The 12,908-nt window shown below is 49.4% G+C and overlaps 1 long non-coding RNA gene across 1 annotated transcript; it reads left to right on the plus strand.

Moving 5' to 3' along the window:
• Positions 1 to 7,925: 7,925 nt before the first annotated feature.
• On the plus strand, positions 7,926 to 11,567 carry LOC311586552. Its single transcript, XR_014775574.1, has 3 exons — positions 7,926 to 8,051; positions 8,882 to 9,021; positions 11,291 to 11,567. It is a non-coding gene; the product is annotated as an uncharacterized lncRNA (long non-coding RNA).
• Positions 11,568 to 12,908: the final 1,341 nt, after the last annotated feature.

Consider the following 12,908-nt stretch of genomic DNA (forward strand, 5'->3'; position numbering starts at 1 on the left):
GTCCCCATCAAACTTGACCTGTGCTGTCAACTAGCATGCCTTGTGGTTTTACATTCAGAGATCTGCCTTACCATTTTTATTATTTTCTTTTCTTTTCTTTTTATTTTTTGGTTTTTCAAGACAGGGTTTCTTTGTGTAGCCTTGGCTGTCCTGGACCTGCTTTGTAGACCAGGTTGGCCTCGAACTCACAGCGATCCTCCTGCCTCTGCCTCCTGAGCACTGGGATTAAAGGCATGTGCCACCATGCCTGGCTCCATTATTATTGTTATTATTATTATTATTATTATTATTATTATTATTGTTGTTGTTGTTATATTATTATTATTATTATTATTATTATTATTATTATTATTATTATTATTTTAATACGGTGCTAGGAATGGAACCCAGCTCCTTATGTGTCCTAGGCAAGTGTTCTACCACCCAGACACACTCGGGACCCTTGAGATTCACTCTAAAAGAGAGAGTGCTTCTGGGCAAGGATTGGTCCACACTACCCTTCATGGGAAAGACTGTGCACAAACTCCAACTCGCAGGCTCTGCCAATCACACAGTTTCCTCTTTCTGCTGGACCTGGGATGGTCTGAAACTCCTGGCAAGTATTGCTTTAAACACAGCTCACACATTTAGACACAGACTATTCTAATTGTTACAGAGATACAAGATGAACACAAACATTTTAAAAATAATGATTTATTTATTATGAATACAGTGCTTTGCCTACATATAGGCCCGATTGCCAGAAGAGAGCACCAGATCTTATTATAGATGGTTGTGAGCCACCATGTGGTTGCTGGGAATTGAACCCAGGACCTCTGGAAGAACAGTCAGTGCTCTTAACCTCTAAGCCATCTCTCCAGCCCCGAAAGTAAACTTAAATGTATATATTTAATGTTTTTCCAGCATCTCCTCTTTAACTCGTGAGTTATTTAGAAATGTGTTGTTCCATTTATGAATAGCTGGCAATTTTCCAGATGTCTTTCTGTTATTGATTTCTGCTTAAATTGCATTATGGTTCAAGAACACGCTTTTGGGATTTATGCTCTTAAATTTTTGTTGTCCAAAATATGGATGGCTAATCAGTGTGCGTCCTGTAAGAGCCGAGGTGAGGCGCACTGTGCTGCGGTGGCGAGGGTGCCGTGGAGTGTTCCGTAGGCCAAGCTGGTGGGCAGTGCTGCCAGACTCATTCATTGACAGTTTCACCGATTTCCTGCCTCTGTGTTTTATCAATTACCCACAACGCTGTGTGGAAGTCTCGGACTCTAATTGTGCATCTGCCAATTTCCTCTTGCAGTTATATCAGCTCCCACCTCATGTAATTTGGAGTTCTGTTGTTGGGTGCATAGATATTCGAGGCCATTATGTCTCTTTGGAGAATGAACTCTTTTATCATTAGGTAATGTCCGGCTTTCCCCCCAAACATCTGTCTTGCCCAAATCGATGAGCTTATTCCAATCTGTCACGGCCAACGTGTGCCTGGTACACCATCCTCCTTTTAAAACTCAGCTCGGGTGTGTTTTTATGTAAATGTGGGCCTCTTCTAGAAAGCGTGCATTTAGCTGTTTCATCCCATTCGATGATCTTTGTGTGTTGGCTGCCGTTCATTCACGCCCATACTTAAAGCCATCGCTGATGGAATGGGATTCTTACTGCTGTCTCGTTAGCAGTCTTGTGCTTTTCCATCTGTTCTTTGGTCTTTGCTTTCTCCCTTTCCCTGCCTGAGTCCCAACAGCCAGGCTTTGCTGAAGGATGAGAGAGTGTGTATTGAGGAATGCTTTACTGGGTGATCACGGGGCTTCGTGAATACATCAGAGAACTTACTCATTCCGAGTTGTCCGTGGCCTCTCTAGGTGCTGCAGTCTATGTATGGGACCAGTATCTTCCGATATGGCCTGTACATGATGGAAACATCATAAACACATTCTACTTTATCTTCCTTATTGATTGAAAAAAAAAGTGGGGGCTGGAGCTAGAGAGATGGCTCAGAGGTTAAGAGCACTGCTTGCTCTTCCAAAGGTCCTGAGTTCAATTCCCAGCAACCACATGGTGGCTCACAACCATCTATAATGAGATCTGGTGCCCCCTCATGCTGTACATGCAGACAAAACACTGTGTACATAATAAATAAGCAAATCTCTCTCTCTCTCTCTTTTTTTTTTTTTGAAAAAAGGCTGAGGACTTTCCAGTGCTTTGGGGTCACCCATACTCCCATCAGCAAATGCTCACACATGTTCTGTAAATAGACCCAATAAACTCACTGCTTCTCCAGGGTGAACTGGGATGGAAATGTGTTCTAGTGAGTCATTAGGACCTCAGGAGGAGGTCTTAGAAACCGTTGCTCATGTTGCCTCCCCAAGGAAGGATCTCAGTGACACCTGTGGTTGACACGAAATCCTCACTTTTGTATAGGTCTGGCCCTTGAGATGTTTAAGTCCAAGACAGCAGCAGCTGTGGTGTGTAGTACGGGCTATCTGGGTCATGGCTAAAGTCTTGCTGTGTCTCTCTGTGGTGGAATAGGTGCAGCAGATCTCTGGGATCTCTTATAGGACACTAATCCCATTCATGAAGCTCCACCCCATGACCAATCATATGAAAAGGCCCCACACATATTACTTTTATAGGTGTACGGGACAGTTTTATGTCAACTTGACACAAACTAAGTCCTCTGAGGGGAGGGAACCTCAATTAAGAAAATGTCTCCATAAGATCCAGCTAGAGGCAATATGAGTGGTTGATGGGGGAAGGCCTAGCTCACTGTGGGTGGTGCCACCCCTGGGCTGGTGGTCCTAGGTGCTATAAGAAAGGATGGGCAAGCTATGGGGAGCAAGCCAGTAAGCAGCATCCCTCCATGGCTTCTGCATCAGCTCCTGCCTCCAGGTTCCTGCCCTGTGTGAGTTCCTTCCCTCCTTGCTTTTGATGAAGAACTGTTATACGTAGCTGTGAGGGAAACAAGTTCTTTCCTCTCCAAGTTGTTTTTGGCCATGGTGTTTCACCACAGCAATAGTAACCCTAAGTAAGGCAGAAGGGACACAGGCGCTCAGCCCACAGAGCACTACTATTGTCTAGGCATTGATCCTTCAAAAAATTTTTTTTCAAAATTGTTTGCTTCAAATTTCTTAAAAATAAATCCATAATCTCTTACCTTTGTTTACTCCATTTCTTAGACTGTACATCTCTTTTTAGATGCATATTTTCCTGTGCTGGGGGAAACTTACTCTGCCTTTCTCATTGCTTGAAGAAGAAGGCCCTCTGGCATGAGATAGAGGCCAGCTGACAGGAAACAGAGGAGACTCTTGACGGGAAGTGGAGGAAGTCTGATGACAGGAAGTAGGGAAGGCCCTCTGGCAGGATAGTGGGAAGTATATAGAGGTAAAGATCCTGATGGGTAGCAGGAGAGGCCTTCTCACAGGAAGTAGAGGAGGCCTGCTGACAGGAAGTAGAGGAGGCCTGCTGACAGGAAGTAGAGGAGGCCTGCTGACAGGAAGTAGAGAGGAGGCCTGCTGACAGGAAGTAGAGGAGGCCTGCTGACAGGAAGTAGAGGAGGCCTGCTGACAGGAAGTAGAAGGGGTCTGAGGAAGTAAAATAGAGGAAGTCTATTGATGAGAAGAAGGGAAGGCACTTGACAGGAGCTAGGGGAGACACTCTGACAGAAAGTAGGGGAGACACTCTGATAGGATGTAGGGGAGACCTTCTGATGGGATGTTGGGGAAGCCCACTGATGGGGAGTAAAGGGGGGGGTCTTACTTTACAGGGCATAGAAGATGTATGCTGACAGGAAGTAGGGGAGAGTCGCTGACAGGAAGTGGAGGAGACCTACAGATAGAAGGTAGAGAAGAGACACTGACAGAAGCTTCCTCAGTTTTCCTTCACTTGTATTTATAGTGGGCAAGGAATTCTGAGTTTTTTCTCTCCTATAACAAATTACAGACATTGTATCTTCCTTCGTGGACCATTTCTTTGAGATACTGTCTGAAACACTCATGCTGTGACTGAGCTCTGTGTCCATGTCGCCCTCCTGGCTGTTCAACTTCTCTTCATCATTTTGCAATTTGAATAGAGTTTGTTTTTGTTGTCACTGTTTATCCTACTTCCTGCTGATTCCCGGATGTACGATTCGTTGTCACTAGTTTTGGAAAATTCCCAGCAATGATTCCTCCAAGTATCGCTTTTATTTATTGTCTCTTCCCTATCTGGGATTTTTTTTTTTTTTTGGTAGTATGGGTACTTTCTGCGTTTGGGTTCTATTTATTCTGCTTGTCCTGTTCTGTGTCTGTTACTGGGAAATTTCTCTCTGCCCTGTGTTGACACTCAGTGACCTGCTCTGTGGCTGGTGCCAAGTGTGCAGACGGGCCTTCTGGTCGACCTCTTCATTGCTGCCTCTGTGGTTTCTCATTTTACTGTAGTTATTCTTCCTCATAGTTTCTTTTCTACTGAAATTATCTACTGAGCAGCACGCTGATTATCTTTCCCACTGGATTCTTTAACATATTATATTTCTAAGTTTTTAATTTCCTGTCTTCAGGCCTCACACTGTGGCCGAGCCTACTTGAGGTGATTGCTCCGGGTGTTTTGTTTTTAAATCTTATCTTGTACATCTCAGGACTTCTGCTGGGAGCCGGAAGTGTTCTCTGAAAGAGATAGGTTCTACTGAGTGTTATTTATGTTTGAGGTGAGCTGGTGCTTTCCTTCAGTGTGGCGGCTACACTGATCGGGACAAGCTGAGGTGGGTGGGGGCCACTGTTGCTACAGCTCTCTTGTCCCACTCAGAGGCTTCAGTCCCTCCAGGAGACTGCCTGAGTCTTCGTCTTCTACAAAAACTGCAGCTGTAGCCATGGGATTTGCATCGGTATCTGACTCCATGCTGTGGAGTCAGCTGTTCAGGGAGGAGGTCCCCTGATTTCTAATGAGGCTCTGCCCCTAGGCACAGGCTAGGGATCTGGCTCAGAGTTTGGCCTGGCCCTTGGGCCCCCACCTGCAGGGGACCTTGGCATTTCCTGAAGCAGCCTGACCTTACTGTCTTCTCCACTGACTCTGAGCTGCGCCTGGTGTGTGGCACTCCATGGCCTGGTATACCTCAGAAAAGGGGTAGCCTGAGGTCCTTGTTCCTCTTCCTGGGCTGATGAGAGGCAGGCTATGGGCCCTGTTCTCTCCACAGGGAACTTCGCAGTCTTCTTCCTTCCCCTCCTTGAGGGTACCTGATAGATTTCCTGAAGACAACTCTAAACAGGACTAGCACATTGGTTTAGTAGTAGGGGGCGTGCAGCTGGCCTGATCACCTGAGCTTGATTGCTGGGACACACATGATGCAAGAAGAGAGGTGACTCCCACAACTTTTCCTTTGATTTCCATATATGAGCACACACACACACACACACACACACACACACACACACACAGAGAGAGGGAGAGAGAGAGAGAGAGAGAGAGAGAGAGAGAGAGAGACAGACAGGCAGGCAGGCAGGCAGGCAGACAGACAGACAGACAGACAGACACAGGGAGAACAGACATAAGAAAACTTTAAACACACCTGGCACGGAGCCCGTGTCCACAGCCCTGTGCTTCATCCCTTGGTTGTCCACACACCGCTCTCATTTGTTTTCTGTTTTGTCTTTCAACCATGTCAGTTTGGGGAGGCACACCCCAGTCTTTCTCTCTACAGGCACCCATCTGCTTGTGGAACTGGGCTAGTTCACCCCGCAGCTCTCTCACCAGCTCAAGCTGCTAATTTATGGTCTTCTTGGCTCTTTCCCTGCTGTCTGGGTGTGACACACACACACACACACACACACACACACACACACACACACACTCTTCTCCCTTCCCACTTTCTATCACTTAAGCCGCAGCTCAGAACGAGACTCTTACACAAATAGCTTTTTATGAGGCGAAAAAGACAAAAGAAAAGGCAAGAATCCCACCTGGTTCAAACAACCAGACCAAAACACCAGCATCACGGTGTATTACTCCTGAGTGGGGGAGGGGACATTTGCCTGCTGCTGACGTGTGGACTCCAGAGCTGGCTCTCTCTTCCGCAACAAGCCTAAGCAGCTTGTTTTGTAATTCTGCTGCGCATGCACACACAGACACAGATGCACACAGACGTGTGTGTGTGTGTGTGTGTGTGTGTGTGTGTGTGTGTGTGTGTTTTCACTTGGTGATATGGCCTTGGTACTCACAACACACAGTCTTCCCTCAGGACCTTTTCTGGGGTGTAGCAGGTTTGTGAAGCACCCACAAACCCAGCAATGACTGAGGGAGTCAGGAGGGTGCAAAGACCAGCCTGCTTCTGGTTTCTGGAAGGTCCAGGTTTGCTTCATCGCCTCCGTTTTATTCCTGGATGCCTGACCTGTGGCTGCAGTGTCTCCTGAGGTCCTGCTAGTTAGTGACTGTCCCAGTCTGTGGACAAATCCTGCTGGTGGAGTCTCTGTGTGTTAGGAATCTGATCAGTTCTAACGAGCAGCAATGCCAGCAGTGTCACTGTCATTGTAAAGTCACCTTCATGGTGCTGAGCCAAGGACCAGCCAAGGGCCTGAAGTCCCATCAATCATTCACACGCTGAGTGTTTTTGAAATGTGTGATCTCATCTCTGAGTCTTCTGATGGTCTGTCCCAGAGGTCCCAGGAGTCTGTGACTTCAATCAAGTGGCTTTTGTCAGGCTCTCTCTCTCGCTCTCTGCTCCTAAGGGGTCAGCATGTCTTCACAGTGGTTCTATCTTGCTCTTTCCTTTTTTTTTTTTTTTTTTTTTTTTTTTTTGTACAGCTGGCTGGAGGCATGCATTTATCTATCTCATTGTTCCAGAAGCTTCCTTGTGTCTGACACATGGGTCTCAGCTGTGCTTCAGAACAAGCTTCCCGTGAGTGAGCTTGAGGAGAGAAGCTTCTTCCTACCTGGGGTGAAACCCTAGGTGGGTGGGGGTGGAGCCTTAGGTGGGTGGGGGTGGAGCCCTAGGTGGGTGGGGTGGTGAGCTGTGGCCCCGCCCTTTCTCCAATAGAGCCTGGTGGGGGAAGATGGGTCTTAAAAAATCCTGCGACTAGCAGAAAATTGGGCCATGAGGAGTGGCACTGAGACACGGCCACGCATTATATCGACCCCTGGGAGTCAAGCCCCCTTCAAGTCCATTGAGGCTAAGTCAGAATGAACTTGTGGGAAAGAAAGGCCATGCAAGGCCAGTGAGAAGCTGGGCAGGCCTCTGGTTTACCCGCAGGACTGGCTCCTGCACAGAGAGATCTATTATTATTATTATTATTATTATTATTATTATTATTATTATTATTATTATTATTAATACCTCTAACCACAGGAGGCACTCTGGTTGCCTCTGAGTGCTACAATGCACCCAAGCTCACTCTCTTATGGGGACAGGTGTCAGGAAGTGCGCGAGTGCCTTTTCCTATCTCTTCAGCTCAGGGTTCTGTTGAGAGCTACAGGACTCAGTTCTGAGAGGTAGACACTGGGGCTGACTGCGTGGAGAGCAGCATAGAAGGGAGACCAGCCTGAGAGAGAGAGAGCCCAGTCTGACCCGGAAGGGAGCCACTGGAGGCAACACTGACTTCACTAACCCTCATTCTGTGCTCCTAGTCCTTTTAAACAAACCTGAGTCAGTTCAGACACTTGCGTTAGGGACAAAGGTCACTCAACTTCCCCCCCCCCCCCATCACTGTATTAAAATTTCAGTATAATTTGACTTTATTCAGTAAAGTTATGGTCATATGAGCTCTCCAAACTCTAGTTAGTGCTCTTTGGTTTGCAAGTCCAGGGTGTGTGTGTGGGGGGGGACGGTTAGGGGAGGCAACGAGGTGACACCTCACGACAAGACTATGTTTGGCAGAGAGTGGCTCTGCTTGGCGCCTCTGTGTGCACTCCCAGTGAGGTGACTGTGACAGAGTGTGGATGCCCTGTCTCAGGGTCAGGCAGAGCAGCTTAACTCCTTTGCGCTTTCTTCTTCTATTTTGTCTTCATGACCAGATGTGACAGAGAGGCAGCTGCAGCCCAGCCTTCAACAAGAACCCTTCCCTCCTCTGGCCTCACCTAGGATGACCTTGCCTCATGAGGTAGGATACGCCAGCAAGACTCTCACGGTCCTTCCTCGCCTGGGGTATTATCAGCACCTTCAAACACAGGGCTGGGGAGCAGGAGAGGCTCCTCACAGGAATTGAAGGGCCGTTCCAGAGATTTAGGGCCCCGGGAAAGAACTATCCACCATACATGGGATGGGCTCTTTCCATTCTAAAAATAAAGGGCGATCCCACCCAGACACCAGTGGACATAGGTCTCAGTGACCTTCTCTCTGGGGTCACGATGTGACCTCCCAGGCCACTGGCCCTACCGAGCTAGAATTTTGTCGTGGCCGGTCACTTCCGTCTTCCAGAATTTAAAATTATTCGAGGTGCCACACTTTCGAATTTCTCAGGCGCTAACATAATTAAAGTTACTTTAGCTTCTTTATATCTTTTCTGATCTGAGCGCAGAAACCATAAACACGCCAACAGCGAATCGATGAGATAATTATTCTGTAATGAATCCAAACGCTGTAAATTAGCCTGACAAGTGGCCACAGCTCTCTGGGACTTCTTGATCCCCTGGAACCCTTTTGGTTGTTCCTGAGTGAGGAGGAGGGTCTGGATTCATTGACCTTTCTCTTCCATCAGAGGCGGGGGGTGGGGGTGGGGGGGAAGGCAGGAAACTCTGAGACCAGTCCGTCCTCTGAACCATCATAGCCCTGTCCTTGGTCCACCCTCAAGTCTGAGGCCCCCTCAGTGGTCAGTGTTACCAGGCTATGCCCAGCTCTTGTGCCCAGCCAAGCTTTTGCTCTCACCTAGATCATCACCTTCCCAGAACACTATGCGCCCACTACCGCAATTGTTCTTCTTCTCCTTCCCAGAGCCCACCAAGGAAGCACCTTCCATTGCCTGCCTCTCTCTACAGAAGTGCTATCTGAGGGCGGCTGCCCCTGTCTGGGCTCCATGAGGCTGTGGTAGGAAATAGACCTTACAGAGTGACCGACATGTAGAAGTCCTGTAGGTAGGTGAGTCCCCTTGGGGGTGTGTGTGAGGGGTAGGGTGGGGGATGGGGTGGAGTGACCTTCTTCAGAGACTGGCCATGCGGCAGACGGCTATCTGGCACAAGCCCAGCACATCCTTGCTGATTTGAGTACCTCTTCAGCAAATGCTGTCTGCTGTGGGTTCTCCACTCCCCAGCATCTGCGGGTTCCGTCACCTCCTACTTGCCTCCTGGGGCTGATGGAGGAGTGGGTGGAGGGAGCCCTTCCTTGCAGCATCCTTCGGGATCTTGGCTTCCTCTAGTGCCTGGGGTGGGCACGAGATGTTGACTTCCTGTGCCAAGCAGCTCTCCACAGCAAGTAACTAGGAGCCTCTTCCTCCAGTACCCTCAAAGGCTTCATTCTGTGGACAGCTTTGTTACTGACCGCCTTGCCAAATTCCTGAGAAGGAAGGAACTCAGGCCTTTCCAAATGAGATCTGGGGGCGGAAACAAAATGAGCCCATGGGGTACCAGCAATCTGGGCCAGGCAGGACATGGAATTGAGACTCACCAGGACCTGAGATACCCCATCCCCCTGGTTTTGGGGGTTTGCAAGTTTCTGGTGGCATCAGGGAGGCCCTGGCCAATGCAGAGTCCCCGGAGAGTTTCACTAGACCTGCCCACTCCTAGCCCTCTTATGGTTTGATTGTTGTGCTGTCACCATGAAGTGCCTGCACTCATGGACTGCCTTGCTTGGCTGTTCTTGCAAACATGTGTCCCTGGGATGTGAAAGTGCCGGTTAGATAGGATGTGGCACCTGTGGTTTTTTTTTTTGGGGGGGAGGGGCTTTCTTTTCATCATTTCATCATTCTGTGGGCAGGGCTGTGGTTTTCTGCCATCTCCTATCCTGGGGTTTCCCTCCCCCCTCTTTTTTTTTTTTCTTTTTTAAAGATTTATTTATTATGTACACAGTGTTCTGCCTGCGTGTACATCTGCACACCAGAAGAGGGCACCAGATCACATTATAGATGGTTGTGAGCCACCATGTGGCTGCTGGGAACTGAACTCAGGTCGAATGCCTGAAGTCCTGAGTGAATGGGCACTGTTGACAAGGGTGTGGCCATGTTGGGGACCCTCGAGCCTCAGACCCATCGAGAGCCCTGGGTGAGGCTTAGAGGCAAAGCCGACCCTTTTGGTCCATATCTGGATATGGTGCGTGCACAGAACGTCCGCCATAGCATCCTTCCCCAGGATATTCACGGCCTGAAGATTGTTCTACAGAGACTGCTCCTACCAAGATTAGCTAAGCCTGTCGCCTTGATTTAGCTGCGCACCATAACCCGTCCTCCTTGCTTATCTGTATGCAGTGACCCTGTCTCCTCCTTCAGCTGTATGCAATAACCCTGCCTCTCTGTTCAACTCTCCATAATAAACATACTGAGATTCAGGGTGCTGTGGTTTCCTTGGCTGAGACACCAATACCACCCAGTCCAGGCTTTCTGTCTGTGTATCTGTCCGTGATTGTCTCTTCTTTGTTCCCTCACAGCCTGAGTCAGGTCTGTCCCTGGAATCATGCTGGGCATGAGCCTCACAGGTCTTCTACAGGAGAAATAGATGCTCTTAACTGCCAAGCCATCTCTCCAGCCCCGGGGGCCAGCTCTTGGCTCTTTTCTTTACCTTCTTTTCCATTCTTTACCCCCAGGGGTTGGTCTGTTATGTCATGGTAGGCAACTGCTCGTGTTGGTCTGTGAGACTTCTGTCACATAGCTAGGCACCTGGAGTTTACCATCTCTAAGAGCTGAGGTCAGCACCAGCCCTGTCCTTCCTCTGAGCAGAAGAGCCCATGGCTCAGGTCACAGTGGAAGTTGCTCCCATCTCACTAGTCTGCAGTTGCTTTTCACCATGGGGTCATCAGAACTGTCAGTGTCACCCGGAGCTTCTGAACACACAGACAGACAGTGGGCCTTGAACCTTGACCTGCTCTCCAGAAACTGGGGTAGAGTCCAGTGATCCGGGTCTTACTAAGCCCTCGGGGGATCTTCATACACGCAGATATTTACAATTATCTATTATTAAATCTAGAAGGCTCTCTTTTAAAGAAAAAAAAAATAAATTACTTTTTGTGTATGAATGTTTTGCCTGCATGGATGTTGTATGCATGCCCGGAACCCACGGATGCCAGAAGAATGTATCAGGTCCCCTGGAACTGGAGTTGTGGATGCTGGGTGACCCATCATGTGGGTGCTGGGAATTGAACCCAAGTCCTATAGAAAGAGGAGCCAGAGCGCTAACCACTAAGCCATCTCTTCAGGCCCAGGCCAGAACGTTCTTCCCACTCGGCAGTTGTGAGACAGATTCTGACGACACTGTGACCCTCTTGGCGGGGAGGAAAGCTGGTTCTGTCTTGACATCTTCTGCTGTCCTTGGATCTTTAAACCTTGTCCTGGGCCCTCGAACACTGTTGGGGGAGAGACAGAGAGCAAAGGCATCCATCAGCACGGAAGATGTATACGTGCGCCTCCTCCCAACCATTTGGATCACGGCTCTCTCAACGACGATCGATTGACCCTCAGGATGAGGAAATAAACACGCACGCTGTAAGAAAATGAGTGCCTCTCTGTGGCTGTGATACATGCTCCGTCTGCTAAGACCATCCTCCGCCTCTAACTCAGAGTGCGTCTGTCTTTGGCCAGAGGCCATGGCCATCAATACTGCCTCTGGGCGCATTTGTTCCCCCATCAGCCACTTACTGACTGAGGCCAGGGAACAAATGGCAAACCCGAGGCCTGCTGGGGGCAGAGAGCTCTGCATCATGGTTACTGAGCAGTAGGACTTCTCCCCCTGACACTGACATATCACAGTGCCACTTGCATTAACCCAGCCACCCGCCCCGTAAGAACCGCACGACTGGCCGCCCTTCGGGGAGGTCACGTGCCTCCAAGAAACATCACACATCTCACCCTCAGATGCCTGCATGCTGGAAGCTGATAATTTGTGTCCACCGAGTGGCCACCTGCCCGAGAAAGGTCTGACTGTTGATGTATTGCCTTTGCCTTTCATATGTCCTCGTGGGGGGTTGGTTTGAGGTGCAATGGGTCCCCGCAGGAGGGACCTTCACAAGGTACTTCCCTAGGTCTCTCTTCGTGGTAGACCTGGGCTCTGCCAGGGGTGGGGGTTGGGGGTGGGGGCTGGAGGGTGTGTGTGTGTGGGGGGGGGGTGAGGCAGCCCTGATCTTCAGTTCGGAGGATTCCTGCTCTTGAAGCCATCACTGTCGGTGACACCTCAGTTGTGTGGGACAGACCCAAGAGCCTGTCTGTAGCATGGAGGGTAGTCTAGAGAGCCTAGGGGAGGACTCAGGGAGGGCAGTGAGGTTTGGGGGGAAGTGAGAACTGGGATAGCTGTGACTGTGCTGTTGGATGCCAGGTGCACTCGGTATCCAGGTGCACTTGGTATCCAGGTGCACTCGGTATCCAGGTGCACTCGGTATCCAGGTGCACTCGGTATCCAGGTGCACTCGGTATCCAGGTGCACTCGGTATCCAGGTACACTCGGTATCCAGGTGCACTCGGTACCCAGGTGCACTCGGTATCCAGGTGCACTCAGTATCCAGGTGCACTCGGTATCCAGGTGCACTTGGTATCCAGGTGCACTTGGTATCCAGGTGCACTCAGTATCCAGGTGCACTTAGCATCCAGGTGCGCTTGTTAGAGATACCACCTGGCTGGTCAGAGGGGGCATAGTCAGGGGAAGGAGTTAGAACTGGACCTGCAGAACCAAGAGTTGCCCATCGGGAGAGTGAGAGCCGGTGTTGGATTGACTCCCAAGGGAGGGCTTCCAAAGAGAGGGTGGGGGGAAAAAACCAGCGATAGAGATAGATGAAGAACCATCATTCGAGGAAGAATGATTCTGAGGAAACGGTGAGTCTCCAA

The sequence above is a fragment of the Acomys minous genome (assembly GCF_964271855.1).
Source record: "Acomys minous genome assembly, chromosome: 16".
NCBI lineage: Eukaryota > Metazoa > Chordata > Mammalia > Rodentia > Muridae > Acomys > Acomys minous.